General features: G+C 43.9%; 1 pseudogene; it reads left to right on the top strand.

Annotated features, from left to right (window-relative positions):
• The first annotated feature begins 14406 nt into the window (after nt 1-14406).
• On the top strand, nt 14407-14524 carry LOC126093819 (5S ribosomal RNA; annotated as a pseudogene).
• The last annotated feature ends 3716 nt before the right edge of the window (nt 14525-18240 follow it).

Below are 18240 nucleotides of genomic sequence, written 5' to 3' on the forward strand. Positions count from 1 at the left end.
GTAGTGGTCAAGTCGGCAAAGAGGTTTCCGCTACTTGTGAGAAATCCACCTGTGTTAGGTTGGTGGCGGAAATGGCATCCTGGGGTTTTCCGGTCCACGAGGGGCGTGGAAGAGGCTGGAGAAGCGGGAGGCAGTCTGCCGCCGGTACGGGAAGCGTACACAGCTGTGCTCCAGTCGAAGAAGGGTGAGTTGGACTGACCGCGTGGCGCGTTGTCACATAGAGAGGGGAGCTTTTAGCTTTTGGTCTCGAATTTCGTCTTATAAAGATTTACTTGCTGGGTTGCAGCAGGGAATGCAAGGCTTTTGTAGACTTTCAGTTTGATTCCCAATGCAGTCTTGACTTTGATCCGTGAGAGGAACGCGGCACAAAGGAGTTGCATATGTTGAAGTGCCCTCGGTTCAGTGTGAATGTTTATGTGCCTACAACTGTGTGTGTATGCTTCTAATCTTTTCCGGATCTTGGTAATTTTTGTGTATTTGTGAATTTTCTTTGTCTCATGTGATTAAAATTTGGCCACGGTCCATAGAAATTGTCTCCGCGGTCCGAGTGGGCACGCAAGTCATGTGTAGTATTTCACAAGCAATTGTACACAGTTAGCATGCAACAGCAGTCTATAGATGCACTACATCAATGTTTTAAGGAATAAATAATTTTGCCTTCAATCTTATCTTGTGTACCGATGTTACGTCGCCGTTACCTTCGCCATTTACCTTGTAGTTTTCCTTGTTGGCCCACCTATAGCGTTTCCATGTGCACAGGTGTAGTGATTAGTGTCCCTTTTTTATCTGAAACAAATGCTCTGGAATAGATCGTGTTTTCACGAATCTTGCTGCAGGCTGCACTTACGCATGATGTTCACGCCCTCTTTACTTTACTCAATATTTGATTCACGGGAAGAATGCCTGGATCATATTAATAATTACATCCCATTCTTTATCAATGACTTTACAATGAATGTTCTTTTGTGAGTTTTTCTTATTAATAAATTAAGTAATTTTCCGACTCAGTGCTACCTCTTCTTTGTCGTGTGGCTAGAGTCGGTAGCGACCCTATCTTTTACATTGATTTCAGTGTCAAGTAGCATTTTCTTATTCGAAGTGCGCGTGGCTCTTTTAGCTATCAGGATACATTCGAAGGGCGCTTCATGCTTCTTGCACATAGCGTCCTTTTATTCACGCCACTTACACACTGCCCAACACGTACGTGCAAGGCTTCATCCGGTTTCCACTGTAGTTTCCATTTCGTACCCGATCCGACCTTCCTCCTATATTTTTCAACATTTTAGGTGTGAAAATGGAACAAACACTTTTTACATTTGAAATAGGATCGAAAAACAAGTGAGCTCGTTGTGTTAGAGAAACATTCCTTGAAGGAATACAGGGAAGAAATATCAACCGTTCGTTTTCGAACACTTTTTCTTGTCACCACACCTTTTCTCCCTTCTACCATTGGGATAGTGGGGGTATCTTACCCCCACGGTATTTTTATACATGAGTGATGCACATACCAGATTTTGTTGAAAACGCTCCAGGCATTTCTGAGTTATGCTTTTATGTCACCTATTTTCACCCCTACCCCTATGGGAGGTCGGTGATGCTTATCCCTACAGTGCTTTCTTTTCCAGATAGTTAGCGATATGGGTACAGGAAGTTTCAGCGATATGTGTAGCAAGTTTTGTTGGAATGTATCTAGTGGAGAATGCTTTAAGAGGAAGTGTAGGATATATGTACGTACAACGTACGTATGCACATTCATGCCGGCCGGTGTGGCCGTGCGGTTCTAGGCGCTTCAGTCTGGAACCGCGTGAATCCTACGGTCGCAGGTTCGAATCCTGCCTCGGGCATGGTTGTATGTGATGTCCTTAGGTTAGGTTTAAGTGGTTCTAAGTTCTAGGGGACTGATGACCACAGACGTTAAGTCCCAAAGTGCTCAGAGCCATTTGAACCATTTTTTTGCACATTCATACAATGATTTTTTTAAGTATATAAGGATAATGATAAAATTTTAGTAATTCACTATTATTTTCGTTTACTATGACAAAAATATCACTTGGCTCAAACGATGGTTAATTTAGGGAACACGAGAGTGTTTCCGTAATCAAATTATTCCCATCTATACAAGCGTACTGCCTCTGTACACATAACTACATCTACATCTACATCCATACTCCGCAAGCCACCTGACGGTGTGTGGCGGAGGGTACCTTCAGTACCTCTATCGGTTCTCCCTTCTATTCCAGTCTCGTATTGTTCGTGGAAAGAAGGATTGTCGGTATGCCTCTGTGTGGGCTCTAATCTCTCTGATTTTATCCTCATGGTCTCTTCGCGAGATATACGTAGGAGGGAGCAATATACTGCTTGACTCTTCGGTGAAGGTATGTTCTCGAAACTTTGACAAAAGCTCGTACCGAGCTACTGAGCGTCTCTCCTGCAGAGTCTTCCACTGGAGTTTATCTATCATCTCCGTAACGCTTTCGCGATTACTAAATGATCCTGTAACGAAGCGCGCTGCTCTCCGTTGGATCTTCTCTATGTCTTGTATCAACCCTATCTGGTACGGATCCCACACTGCTGAGCAGTATTCAAGCAGTGGGCGAACAAGCGTACTGTAACCTACTTCCTTTGTTTTCGGATTGCATTTCCTTAGGATTCTTCCAATGAATCTCAGTCTGGCATCTGCTTTACCGACAATCAACATTATATGATCATTCCATTTTAAATCACTCCTAATGCGTACTCCCAGATAATTTATGGTATTAACTGCTTCCAGTTGCTGACCTGCTATTTTGTAGCTAAATGATAAAGGATCTATCTTTCTGTGTATTCGCAGCACATTACACTTGTCTACATTGAGATTCAGTTGCCATTCCCTGCACCATTCGTCAATTCGCTGCAGATCCTTCTGCATTTCAGTACAATTTTCCATTGTTACAACCTCTCGATACACCACAGCATCATCTGCAAAAAGCCTCAGTGAACTTCCGATGTCATCCACCAGGTCATTTATGTATATTGTGAATAGCAACGGTCCTATGACACTCCCCTGCGGCACACCTGAAATTACTCTTACTTCGGAAGAATTCTCTCCATTGAGAATAACATGCTGCGTCCTGTTATCTAGGAACTCCTCAACCCAATCACACAATTGGTCTGATAGTCCATATGCTCTTACTTTGTTCATTAAACGACTGTGGGGAACTGTATCGAACGCCTTGCGGAAGTCAAGAAACACGGCATCTATCTGTGAACCCATGTCTATGGCCCTCTGAGTCTCGTGGACGAATAGCGCGAGCTGGGTTTCACATGACCGTCTTTTTCGAAACCCATGCTGATTCCTACAGAGTAGATTTCTAGTCTCCAGAAAAGTCATTATACTCGAACACAATACGTGTTCCAAAATTCTACAACCGATCGACGTTAGAGATATAGGTCTATAGTTCTGCACATCTGTTCGACGTCCCTTCTTGAAAACGGGGATGACCTGTGCCCTTTTCCAATCCTTTGGAACGCTACGCTCTTCTAGAGACCTACGGTACACCGCTGCAAGAAGGGGGGCAAGTTCCTTCGCGTACTCTGTGTAAAATTGAACTGGTATCCCATCAGGTCCAGAGGCCTTTCCTCTTTTGAGCGATTTTAATTGTTTCTCTATCCCTCTGTCGTCTATTTCGATATCTACCATTTTGTCATCTGTGCGACAATCTAGAGAAGGAACTACAGTGCAATCTTCCTCTGTGAAACAACTTTGGAAAAAGACATTTAGTATTTCGGCCTTTAGTCTGTCATCCTCTGTTTCAGTACCATTTTGGTCACAGAGTGTCTGGACATTTTGTTTTGATCCACCTACCGCTTTGACATAAGACCAAAATTTCTTAGGATTTTCTGCCAAGTCAGTACACAGAACTTTACTTTCGAATTCATTGAACGCCTCTCGCATAGCTCTCTTCACACTACATTTCGCTTCGCGTAATTTTTGTTTGTCTGCAAGGCTTTGGCTATGTTTATGTTTGCTGTGAAGTTCCCTTTGCTTCCGCAGCAGTTTTCTAACTCGGTTGTTGAACCACGGTGGCTCTTTTCCATCTCTTACGATCTTGCTTGGCACATACTCATCTAACGCATATTGTACGATGGTTTTGAACTTTGTCCACTGATCCTCAACACTATCAGTACTTGAGACAAAACTTTTGTGTTGAGCCAACAGGTACTCTGAAATCTGCTTTTTGTCACTTTTTCTAAACAGAAAAATCTTCCTACCCTTTTTAATATTCCTATTTACGGCTGAAATCATCGATGCCGATAAGAGGAGTTGGAACGCCCTATCCCGACAATGTTAATTTTAGTGACTTGGATTCCCTGTAGCCATTGACATGAAACTTTTGCAGAACATTAAACTTTATGTTCTGAGTCTACTGAACTCCAATAATTGCACTTCAACCACTGCTTTCGGAAATACGGTTAGAATTTTGTGTACTTTTTTACGTTATCCTACATAATTTTCATTATACATAACATTATGTTCTTCTTTTAGTTCAGTAGACTCAGGATATGTATGTTATTATTCCCTGAAAATTTGAATACTCTACTCGAAGTGATTTTTGAGATTTAGGAAAAATGCAACAGAAAATGTAAATTTTCAGGAACGGGTTCTCAATACATGCTTAATTTTTTTTATTTTTAGTCACTCAGAAGCAGCCTGCACAATATTGTATATCATCCTCTTGATCTTCTGCCAAGTTTTTTCTTCTTTTCTTCTTTCTTGACTCCTTAGTGGCCAAGTGTGCTGCATACTCTGCTTTATCAATGAGGACCTTGTCCATCCGTTCAAGTTCTCTGATGCAGTTTGCTCCAGGATTAATTCCCATACGCTGTAGCACTTTCACCCTACCAATATTGCCATAACTAAAAGCAATAACACCGTCACTGACCCGCAACTTTAGTGTCTTCATTCCAACAAAAAGGGAGTCCATATAATAAATGAAAAGCACCAGTTTGCTTTTGTTCTACAATATTACTTTTATTGTTAAGCGGTTTTCGGCTTACAAGGCCATCTACAGACATTTACGATGGCCTTGTAGGCCGAAAACCTGTTAACAATAAAAGTAATATTGTAGAACAAATGCAAACTGGTGCTTTTCATTTATTATAATGTTGTTCTACCAAGAACAGACGGAAGATTCTGTTAATAGGAGTCCATATAAGATTACTGAACGACTCATTGGGATTTTGAGTCTGACCATGCAGACACTTCTTCAGTAATTCAGGATTTGCCAGGTCTCTGTAAATAGGTTTTATGATATCCATGAATGCTGCTGGGATGGAATGTTTATGGCTATATGAACTGGGCATTGCGCTAATTGCACCACGAATCAGGTCCAGGAGGGCAAAGGTGGTGTACAGGTTTTTCATCAGTTGACAGTCTGTGGAAGAAGGTAGCCCTTACTGCCTGCATCATTTTCAACAAATCCTCAGTATTTTTTTTAATGGCCATCCCATAATACTGCTACAGTTCATCAATCTTTTGTCTGTCAACCTACTTCTTATGGTTTTACCATTAGAAAGTTTCTTGTCTCTCAAACTTCGTTTCAACTTCCCCAACCTGGTGGCCATCCTCTTCTGAACATGACCAATAGAAACACGTCATTTAACCTTTATAACACAGGAACCCACAGCCTTCTATATAAAAAATTACGGATTGTATTAGATCTTGAAGTAACGCATGTAAAAATTTTAATATTTTCAGCCGGTGTAGATTATATTTAAAAAAATAAAACAAAATACCTCCCATGTGAATTTATAAGTGATATATATATCATTTTATTCAGAAAATGGCAAATTTTATAATGAGATAAAAATCTGAAAATGTGAAAAAATCCGTTCTAACTCCCTTTAAGGCCCCCTAGACGAGCAAACAATTTGTCAAACTTCACGTGTTTGTAAAATTGTTTGGCGTGTTTGTCAAACTTAGTGTTTGAGAGAAATTTTGACTAACGGCTCATATGACAAACAAGTTTTGACCGTTTACGCATGCGTTTGTCAATAGCCAGTTCCTGCCAGAACGAATTTTTATTCTTTTTTTTCCCAGAGTGTGTGCCGATATGAAACTTGCCGCACGGGATGAGCCGAGCGGTCTTGGGCGCTGCAGTCATGGACTGTGCGGCTAGTCCCGGCGGAGATTCGAGTCCTCCCTCGGGCATGGATGTGTGTGTTTGTCCATAGGATAATTTAGCTTAAGTAGTGTGTAAGCTTAGGGACTGATGACCTTAGCAGTTAAGTCCCATAAGATTTCACACACATTTGAACATTTTTTGATATGAAACTTTCTGGCAGGTTAAAGATCGAACCTGGGACTAAGGTTTACAGTTTTAATACGCCAAGTATAGTCGTTGCTGGACTATTATCTGTAACTTTGGAGTATATGGCAAGTGAATCAGATTGCGAAGATTTAAAGTTTTCATCTTGCAATGCAGCTAGTACATTGTCCGCTAGTTTCAAAATACTTCAAGATACGTTACGCAAAGCGTGACAGCTGTTTCAAAAGTGACGTCCCATTTTACAGGTTTCGTTGGTACGTCTGCGCGCTTGTTTGACAAACCTGTGGAAGGCAGAAGGCAGAGATCGGCGCTCAGTGTCCCCCCTTCATCGGGAGGCGGTCGCAGCGCGGTGTGGAGACTGGGGCGCGCCTGATGAATTCCACAGGCGAGGATGTGCAAATGAGAAGGCGGCGGAAGCGGTAGGCGGCGGTTATCTCGGCCAATTGTGAGCGCCAAATTGCGGCGGCCGGATGCGGACGCAACCGCACGGCTAGCGGCTAGGACCCCATGGTCACGCAGGCTCGCGGCGCACACAGCCTCGTACAACGCTCTTCGCCGGCAGCCAGGAGAGAACACACCGCTGCGAACCTGTGTTTTGTGTGTGTGTGTGTGGAGGTGGGGGGGGGGGGGGGGGTGACCATACGCACCTGGTGGTTAAAGTCAAGTACTCATTTTTGTGCGTCTCGAAAGCACATGTTTCTTTATCACAATTATAGCTAATCTCGGCGCCTATGGCGTATTGAGCCCGCTGTGTGACTGGTTTCATTTTCTGTCAGAAAGGTCATAGTTCCGAAGTCATCGAGTAAAACAGAAATAATATCTGGTGTTCCCCGAGGAAGTGTATATATAGGCGCTCTATTGTTTCTGATCTACATAAACAACATAGGAGGCAGCCCGTTTCGATAGTTCGCAGATGATGCTGTGATTTACCGTCTTGTAAAGTCATCAGGTGATCATAACCAATAGTAAAATGATTTAGACAAGTTGTCTGTATGGTGCGAAAAGTGGCAATTTACTATAAATAATGAAAAGTGCGAAGTCATCCACAACAGTACTAAAAGGAATCCGCTAAATTTCGGTTACACGATGAATCACACAAATCTAAACCTTGTAAACTCAACTAAAATCTAAGGGATTACAATTACGAGTAATTCCACTTTAGGAACGTTGACACAAATAATGGTGTGGGCAAAGCAAACCAAAGACTCCGATTCATTGGCAGAACACTTAGAAAATGTAACAGGTCTACTAAAAAGAATGTTTACACTACGCTTGTCCGCCCTTTTCTGTGGTATTGCTGTGCGGAGTCGCATCAGCATAAGATCGGATTGACGGAAGAGATCCAAAAATTTCAAAGGGTTGCTAGTTTTGTATTTACGCGAAATAAGAGACGGAGTGCCACTGATATGATATACGAACTGGGATGACAGGCATTACAACAAAGCCATTTATTACTGCTGCAGGACCTTCTGAAAATGGTTCAAATGGCTCTGAGCACTATGGGACTTAACATCTGAGGTCATCAGTCCCCTAGAACTTAGAACTACTCAAACCTAACTAACCTAAGGATATCACACACATCCATGCCCGAAGCAGGAGTCGAACCTGCGACCGTAGCGGTCGCGCGGTGCCAGACTGAAGTGCCTAGAACCGCTCGGCCACCGCGGGCGGCCGGCCAGGACCTTCTCATGAAATCTCAGTCTCCAACTTTTTCATCAAAATGTGAAAGTATTTTGTTGGCGAGCACCTAAATAAGGATAAATGATCATCATAATGAAATAAGAGAAATCAGAGCTGGCACAAAAGAATTTTAATTGTTCGTTTTTCTCGCGCGCTTTTCGAGACTGAAACGGTAGAGAAGTAGCTTAAAGTTGGTTGGATGAACTCTCTGCCAGGCACTTAATTGCGAACTGCAGAGTAATCAGGTAGATGTAGATTATCTTAACGCATGGAGCTGCACTGCAGGGAAAGCGTTGACCAAAAAAATCCGCCATATTAAAATTAAAATAAAGGAAAAGTGTGAGCAGAATTTGCGCTCTGAGGATTCTGTACAAACTTAATTTTACGCGATGAACAACAAACTGCAGTGTTGGATTACTGACTGGAAATGGAGGAAAAATGGTCCCATTAACACGTGTCCGCAAATAGACGGAGTGCGTGCAACAACAGCAAATCGTCCCCGAACACAGTGCAGAGCTGCATCGCATCCATATCACAACAGATCTCCGAATTGGCCTCCATCGGGTGCAGTGCACACGTTCACGTCTCGGTAGAAAGGACTGATGACAGAAATGCCGTAACTGTGATGGTCTGGTGCAAAAAACAGAACGATTATGTGTGTCCCGCATAACAACCGCCACTATCCATCATCTGCAACGAGTGCAAGGATTATCACCAGCGGATTTCTCCCTAAGAGACGGATTTTTGATGACTGATTTTGCAAGCATTAAAGCATGATATCTCTGGATTGCACTGACTTAGAAGCTTAAGTTATTTACACCGCCAAGTGATCGTAGACCGCAGTATTTGACATACATCTCACCTCGGTACATCTCTCTCCGTTCCTGAGAAAAAGGGGTCTTGACAGTCGGACAGGCAGACGGCCAACAGAGGGATCCATAAGGATTCTTTTTTACCGACCGAGATATGGAGCCCCCACAATGAGGAAAGATTCAGCAATGTGATTACTGTATAAAGATAAAAGATATCCATATAAAAGTCAATCAAAAATTCATGCTCATCTCCCCTGTTCCTGTTGCCTAATCTATTAGCGTTGATACTCCGGCACAATAAATCAGCATATTCCGACTGCGAACGTTGGTTGTGTCATAGCAGTTTGTGTGGGCGGCCTCTTCTCCGGCAAGATCAACACGTTAGGACGTAAACACATACCCAACGTTTTAGTAGAGTTTTTACGAAACGATGATACTGCAGTTTTTGTGATATTTTCTTGTCCCACTAGATACAAACTGTTGTTTACGCGACGCTGTCATCGTACTAAGTTAGGCCTGGCGCGGAACACACTGAAAACGATACAAGCTAGGAATGGCGACACACGACTTCACCAAGATAGTTCCAGACCGATAAATACCAGAACGGATGCCGAATATATCGAAAGCAATGTGTAACTAGTCCTAGTTGTATCCAATTCAGTGCTTTGTCACCCATAAAAACTCTACCGTTGTTTCGGAACATGAAGTTCATAAAGGTCTGCAAATGATCTCCAAGTGGCCGAACATAACGATTTCCAGCCGACGATCGGTTCTTTACGTGTAAAAACAGCCTACAGCACCAGTGCCTTGTTGATAACTTGGGTCCACGGCTTCGTAGGGTCTGTGCCACACTTAACACTTTCATCAGGTCTTACCGACTGAAATCGGGGCTCATATGACCAGGCCATTGTTTCCAGTCGTCTAGGGTCCAACCGATATACTCACGAGCACAGGACAGGCGCTGTAGGCGATGTCGTGCTGTTAGCAAAGGTACTCGCGTCGGTCACCTGCTACCATAGCCCATTAGCGCCACGTATTGCCGCACTGTCCTAACGGATACGTTCGTCGTACGTTCCACATTCATTTCTGCGGATATATCAAGCAATGTTGCTTGTCTGTAGCACCGACAACTCTACGCGAACGCCGCTGCTCTCTGTCGTTAAATGAAAAAATGGCTCTGAGCACTATGGGACTTAACAACTGTGGTCATCAGTCCCTTAGAACTTAGAACTACTTAAACCTAACTAACCTAAGGACATCACACACATCCATGCCCAATCCTTTTCACATGAATCAGCTGAGTACAAGCGACAGGCCGGCAAATGCACTGCCCCTTTTATACCTTGCTTACGCGATACTACTGCCATCTGTATATGTGTATTTCGCTGTCCCACTTCGGTGTAGAATTCGTGTGGTGGGAGAATGAGACAATGACAAACAATCACAAGCGGCTGAGTTGATCGCAGTACATGTAGTCGTTGGGCAAGCAGATTACATGGTGAAAGTGGGCACTCCGATACTAGGGACCACGCTGTAGCAGCAGGGCGAGCATTGCACAGACTCGCTGACAATCTGCAGCGTATTCCCAATGTGATTTTCGCTGACAGACGCATAACAGTGATCGAACTGTAATCAGAGAGGAAGTAGGAGACGTGAGAATGTGCAGAATACATTCAACTTCGGTAAACTGAAGGAATCCCTTCGCGGAATGAGATATGAGAATGATGACAGCCTTGTGAAAGCTGCCAAACAGCTGGTTCTGACTTCCGTCGTGCAGGTATAGAGAGAGGTCTTAGTTGCACGGTGGCGGAAGGCAGTAGATATGGACTGAGATTATGTGGAATTACATTTTGTTTCTATGTATCAACGAACTACAAATATATAAAACACATGGAAAATGAATTGGGTACTGTAAAAAAGCATCGTGTATTTATTTTTAGTGGCCTCCGTACTTTTTCTCAAACATTCCTGCGTAGTGCAGATACTTCTGTTAAGATAATCCCGATGACGAAGATATTATCTTCGAAACGAGTAAAAAATTAGTGCCTTTCAACTATGATCGTTAAGGCACGATTTCAACTTTCAAAGTTAACATGATCACGACCTCGCATCCGCCACGGATAAAATCGCCATCTTAAAGATGCCAGCGCAAGTTTCTTATTGCATATATATTGTAACCAAATATCAAGACAGTTAAACCATGTATCCTACCGCTCAGTTTACAAGTAATTATATGTTGTTTATATTCTGCGAGCATAACGTCAGGTATTTAGTAAGATTATCGTTAAATGTTGCATGTATGTTTGTAAAATTGTCTATTTAAATTGTTTGTTTTGTATCTGTTTCATGTCGTGGGATAGCGCAGTAATAGGACGAAGGCAGCATCTTCGGCGCAACCGTCAAGCTGAGAGCTTATTTATGTAATCGTATGACTAGGGGCCCTCCCGTCGGGCAGACCGTTCGCCGAGGGCCGGTCTTCAATTTGACGCCACTTCAGTGACCTGCATTCGATGACGATGAGAGGATGATGATGACACCACGACACCCACGCCCTGGGCGGAGAAAATTCCCCGACCCAGCCGGGAATCGAACCCGGGCCCAGAGGATTGACAATCCGTCACGCTGACCATTCAGCTACCGGGGGCGGACAAGCTACTCAGCTGACTGCTATTGTTAACCAAGCGAAGGCCAACGCGTGGTGCAGTAGAAGATCCTGTCTGCGCCTGTTATCACCCTCTGACTCAAATAAAATAAATGTATTTAACTGTAGGCAACAAACAAAAAATGGACTATCAGTGTTGTAAATGAAAATGTTATGGCAGTTAATTAAGTTCTTGCTGTCGTCTTGATTGCTGATTATCAACATCGAAGAAACGTTGTAATAAAACTCACCACTGAAAGTGAGTGATTCACTTATCTATCAAGAAAACTGAAGTGAACGCTACGCGGAAGAGAATTATTTGCTTTTGAATCTAATTTTATTGTAAGACGACTGATTTTCTTCCATGACGGAGTTTTGTTCAGAATACTGGAATTATTTAAATTCGAACTGAATCAGTAATCGATCTTTAAAGGCAAGAGCAGAGATAATACAGATGTCAACTTTTGGGAAGCCACGAAACTTATGTTACGCAAATGGCTGAATTTTTGTCCCTACTTCCGAGCATGCGAAACTAAATTTGATGGTGTCTGGTTAAATAACAACATACAAAAGACGGGTGTGCCGCCGCACACGGGAACATATTCTTCAATGACCACATCTCGTCCCGAACCAGTCTTTGACCTTACCTTGCTTTGAAATCGAAATGAAATTTAATGTAACCGGGTACATGGTGCGTGTAGCTAAGCTGCATTTTTGCGTTCTTAACGTGGCAAGTAATGAAGACCACGATGAATGACTCTGAAAGCGTCAACAAGTTATTCGCTGCAAAAAGACGTTGAAAGCAAATGTTGCAGGCGTTTGTTTTATGGAAACTCACCGGTGGATCTAAGTACTGTGTGTTTTGGCGGCCGTTGTGGCCGAGCGATTCTAGGCGCTAGAGTCTGGAACCGCGCGACCGCTACGGTCGCAGGTTCGAGTCCTGCCTCGGACATGGATGTGTGTGATGTCCTTAGGTTAGTTAGGTTTAAGTAGTTCTAAGTTCTAGGGGACTGATGACCTCAGATGTAAAGTCCCATAGAGCTCAGAGCTATTTGAACCATTTGAACTGTGTGTTTTGATAAAAGCATGCAAGATGTCTGACGATGAATGTGTAAATTCGAAACCGGTAACGGAGGTTTGTATCTGAAGCGTTATCAAAACCAAATTTCGTTTTGTTGCTGCATGTTTTACACATTCTGTATCGCGTGGCAGCCACAGTTCTCCAATAATGCAATCATACGACAAAACAGAAAATGTAGACAGATATGTTACGCTGTATTTTATCCTGAAGGTGATGTAAAAGCAGAAAGACACGCTGTATTTTATCCTGAAGGTGATGTAAAAGCAGAAAGACGCAGTACTCCAAACTCGGATCCAGGGCAGTAAACAACGATTTCTTCACTGAGAACCAGTAAAATCAATGAATGTTGCCGGGGCCTGATTTCCCCTCGCACAGCGTAAACAGTGCAAGTCAGCCGTGAACGTGGGAGCCCAACGAGATGGAACGCCCTTGGTGTCGCCATAAAACTAATCACGACGGCGGAAAGAGGTTGTTTAGAGAACTTCGCAACCATGGTCTGGGCGCTGCAACTCGTCAACACGTCACCGAACAAAAAATCAGTCACCCACAGAGAAATCGTTACAAGTATCGTTCAAAACCGTGTAATTCCGCCCCTGGACTTAATAATCGCCTGAATTCTCTCCGGATGTGAGTCCACAAGATTGTGCAGGTATGTCGCATCCAGGTTAAGCCACTCGACGAGGATTTGATGACGCAGTTCCACCAAATTGCAGGGATGCTGAAGTCGGCGTTTTGCTCGCTGTTCCAACAAGTGCCACAGATTTTCTATGAGTTTCAAATAAGGCGATTTTGTAGGCCAATCGCGATGTAACAGGGTGGAGTAGCGTTCAGAAAACCAGTGACATGTCCGTCAGCCCCATGAACTTTGACATTGCATTTATGAGCCACTGTGAGCAATGGCCCCCTGCGAGATGACCGTCTCCAAATGTTCACTGCATTTCGTGGCCTTGTGTGGCTACATCTAAACACGTTTAACAGTCCGCCCGCGAAACACCAACAATTCCGGCAACCTCAGAAACCATATGGCCATGCGCACAGCCTAACATGATTGCCCCTTTCTGTGACTGTTTCACGCCCTTACATTTACCTGTTTACTTACCATGTCCGCTTGAAACGTAAATATTTCACTGTTCGCTACTGCGTTATGCTCACGTGCGCGTGTGGTTTGAGGGCGTGACTCGATGACTATGCCATCTGTGAAGGCTTAACTATTACTTGCAACTGTAATTCCGTTGGCACTGAAAAACAGAATCACAATTTTCTTTATTCTCATTTAGAAAGTACGTTATGAAGCATTCAGCTTTATTTCCACAGCCTTGTAGTCGGTCCACCCTCTGCGCCACGGAACGGAACGACAAAACATTCCACATCGGCTTTGGTTCAAATGGCTCTGAGCACTATGGGACTTAACATCTGAGGTCATCAGTCCCCTAGACTTAGAACTACTTAAACCTAACTATCCTAAGGACATCACACACATCCACGCCCGAGGCAGGATTCGAACCAGCGACCGTAGCGGTCGCGCGGTTCCAGATTGAAGCGCCTAGAACCGCACGTCGGCTTTGCAATGACGGCAGTCAACACAGAACGAAACCGATCGGAAGGTCACCGCAAGGGTTTCTCGTGAAGAAAGATTTGACTTCGACGTCGCCTGCAATTTAATTCATTGTCGTCGCGTTCTCTCATATTATAGCTCCGTATTCTTTGCTGTTGTCACAACTTAATCCCTATTTTGTTGCATACTTTTTTTCTCGACATACTGTGAAGGATTCACGAGCGCTTGATATAATGTTCTCCCACAAAAGGTCAAATATCTGGAATTAAAAACTGACTAGGTCTTACGCTACCTGGACAAAGAATAAACCTACACTATGAATTCATACAGGCAACAGCCTTGCCGCAGTGGCTACACCGGTTCCCGTGAGATCACCGAAGTTAAGCGCTGTCGGGCGTGGTCGGCACTTGGATGGGTGACCATCCAGGCCGCCATGAGCTGCTGCCATTCTTCGGGGTGCACTCAGCCTCGTGATGCCAACTGAGGAGCTACTCGACCGAATAGTAGCGGCTTCGGTCAAGAATACCATCTTACGACCGGGAGAGCGGTGTGCTGCCCCCACGCCCCTTCTATCCGCATCGTCCACCGAGGATGACACGGCGGTCGGATGGTCCCGGTAGACCACTCGTGGCCTGAAGACGAAGTGCATGAATGACTACAAACACAAATTGATGAAAGTTTTTTTTTTCTTGAGTCAATTCCTTAGAGGAAAAAGAACACTGTTGTGACATTATCTGACAATTATGAAGATAAAAAAGACGCAAAGAACAAAGCAAAAAAAGTGCATGTACCGCCTCTAAAATATTGCGTCGTTAGTTTGCACGGTCATCTTCAGAAGCAACTGTTGTGCGGGGTCTTCAAAAAGTCTCTTCGCAGTGTCGTATGATTGTTAGCCGCGCGTGCCATATGATTGTTCGCCTGCCTGGGTTACTTCCCTTCAAGTGGACTCTCCCAACATTCCACTGTTTCGTTTATCTCAGCCAGCGTCAGTAGTATCATTGGTGTGTGTCGTTACGTGTTGACGTGAACGTTTAAGTTTAGTTCCTTTGTTCGTTTGTTTCGTTTTTGTCACTATAATGCTAACTACTGAAGAACGTGTGTTTTTAGTCGAACAAGTGTTCAAATCCGGCGGTAAATACACAGTTTCAGTTCGTCAAACATTTAATTCACTTTTCCCGGAACCAACACTCCCACATACTGTGCTAGATTTGATTAACAAATTTCGAAGTACGGGTTTAGTGACAGATGCACCGAGAAGTGGTCGTCCTAACATTTTGTCTGAGGATAAACTACTCGATATTTCCGATAATATGTCCATGAGTCCGAACAAGTCAGTAAGAAAACTCGCCCAGGAAATCGATTTTAGGTGTCGGAACGACCCACACAGCTGTTAAGGAAAAAATTAGAACTTTTCCCATACAAAGTGACAGTCGTGCAAGAACTGAAAAATACTGATCATAGCAAGAGAATGCATTATTGTCAATGGTTCAAAAGTTTCGTTCCACAAAATGGAAGGGATCTTCTTAATGAAACGTTTTTCGCTGGTGAGGCGTGGTTTCATTTATCCGCGTACAAGGACTCGTAAAATTCTTGTATGTGGAGTACTGCAAATCCATTGTGTATTCACGAGGAACCACTTCATTCTGTGAAAAAGGTGTTTGGATTGCAATTTCTAGACTTCGGATAGTGGGTCCTATATTTTTCAACGAAAAAAACCCATTCATAGGAGAACTTGTGTTAAGTGAAATATTGAACGGTTATTTTCAACAAGACGGTGCAACCGCGCATACGGCTCGCGTTTCAATGTCACCGCTTGCTGATGTTTTTGGTGATCGCATAATTTCACATGGACTTTGGCCTCCACGATCATCTGACCTACCACCATCTGACTTTTTCTTCTGGGGAACAGCGAAAGCAACTGTCTATAAAAACCATCCGAAATCCATCGATGAATTGAAAACTGCAATATCCACTTTTCACTGCTTCTGTTACAGAAGAAATGTTACAGCTTGTATTTCGAAACATGATTAGAGGAATTGAATTGTGTATTCAACAACAGGGGGGACACTTTCAACATTTAATCTGAAAATTTGTAAGCAAGAATAAATATTCAATAAATTAATAACTTGTATTTCACTGAGTTTCATTTCGGTATATTCACTGCAGCATACGGCACGCGCGGCTAACAATCATACGGCACTGCGGAGAGACTTTTTGGACATAAATATAAATAAATGATATTGTTGAAATGCTTTTATCTATTGTTCTAGTTTCTCAACAACTTGCAGCACTAAAACTTTTATCTATTATGGATGAGGATCACTGCAACCGTGATGAAGAAAGGTTTCTTGAAATTATTGCAACCAGTCGCCTTTAGTTTTGTTCTTTATGTGTTGAATTTACTAAACAATCTACGTCAAAAATATCTATCATTAACTTTGTTTTCCACATTAAAAAACCTTGCTACAATTTGGCAATGCCTCTAAATACTGACACTATAATCTGTCGTAATCTGTCACCGTCAATTAATGAACTTAGCATCATGACGTGTAGACACAGCACTATTTGGCAGTCTTTTCCATTGTCTTCCGGTGTAAACGGACCTTTAACCGGTCAAGCTCTGGGGGAAATGAAAGGGACGGAATGGACTACTAGTTCAACCTATTGTCGAAATCTATGTCAATGCTACAGATCCAGGCCACTAGCTGAATGATACAGCTAACGCGTTACGGAGAGAAGCGACTCTTGGTTCACATCGCACAGCCCGACTCTGTATTGCAACGAGGCACAGTGTATCCATTTTCTTATACACAATTCTGTTCGTGTTGACAATGTACTTTCTTAGAACGATGGTGCGATTAGTGAGGCACAAGGGTCCAGAGTTCTGTTACCGAAAGTAGATTGTAAGCTTTCGACGAATCTCTCCTCCAGAAGGAAAATTAAGGCACCTTACAAGTAGAATGTAGCCTGCAGCCAGCACCAATGATACTCTAAAATTTATTTACATCCTTCCTTTATAAATTATATTAATTCACTGACATGATCTGGTTGTAAGAGACAAACAGTCTTGAACGAGGTCAGCAGTCGTGGTACACGTATATACAGTAATGGAGGAGCTGTCTAGATCACACTATTTAGAAGGGAATTTTAAATAGTACGATACGATACACAAATTTGACAATATAATATGTACCGATTGTTTACTTTTTTTGTGAACCTGATGCAAATGCGTAAATGATTGAGTAGCTATGCAAGTACACTCCTGGAAATGGAAAAAAGAACACATTGACACCGGTGTGTCAGACCCACCATACTTGCTCCGGACACTGCGAGAGGACTGTACAAGCAATGATCACACGCACGGCACAGCGGACACACCAGGAACCGCGGTGTTGGCCGTCGAATGGCGCTAGCTGCGCAGCATTTGTGCACCGCCGCCGTCAGTGTCAGCCAGTTTGCCGTGGCATACGGGGCTCCATCGCAGTCTTTAACACTGGTAGCAGCCGCGACAGCGTGGACGTGAACCGTATGTGCAGTTGACGGACTTTGAGCGAGGGCGTATAGTGGGCATGCGGGAGGCCGGGTGGACGTACCGCCGAATTGCTCAACACGTGGGGCGTGAGGTCTCCACAGTACATCGATGTTGTCGCCAGTGGTCGGCGGAAGGTGCACGTGCCCGTCGACCTGGGACCGGACCGCAGCGACGCACGGATGCACGCCAAGACCGTAGGATCCTACGCAGTGCCGTAGGGGACCGCACCGCCACTTCCCAGCAAATTAGGGACACTGTTGCTCCTGGGGTATCGGCGAGGACCATTCGCAACCGTCTCCATGAAGCTGGGCTACGGTCCCGCACACCGTTAGGCCGTCTTCCGCTCACGCCCCAACATCGTGCAGCCCGCCTCCAGTGGTGTCGCGACAGGCGTGAATGGAGGGACGAATGGAGACGTGTCGTCTTCAGCGATGAGAGTCGCTTCTGCCTTGGTGCCAATGATGGTCGTATGCGTGTTTGGCGCCGTGCAGGTGAGCGCCACAATCAGGACTGCATACGACCGAGGCACACAGGGCCAACACCCGGCATCATGGTGTGGGGAGCGATCTCCTACACTGGCCGTACACCACTGGTGATCGTCGAGGGGACACTGAATAGTGCACGGTACATC

This window comes from Schistocerca cancellata, chromosome 7 (assembly GCF_023864275.1).
Source record: "Schistocerca cancellata isolate TAMUIC-IGC-003103 chromosome 7, iqSchCanc2.1, whole genome shotgun sequence".
In the NCBI taxonomy this organism is placed as follows: domain Eukaryota; kingdom Metazoa; phylum Arthropoda; class Insecta; order Orthoptera; family Acrididae; genus Schistocerca; species Schistocerca cancellata.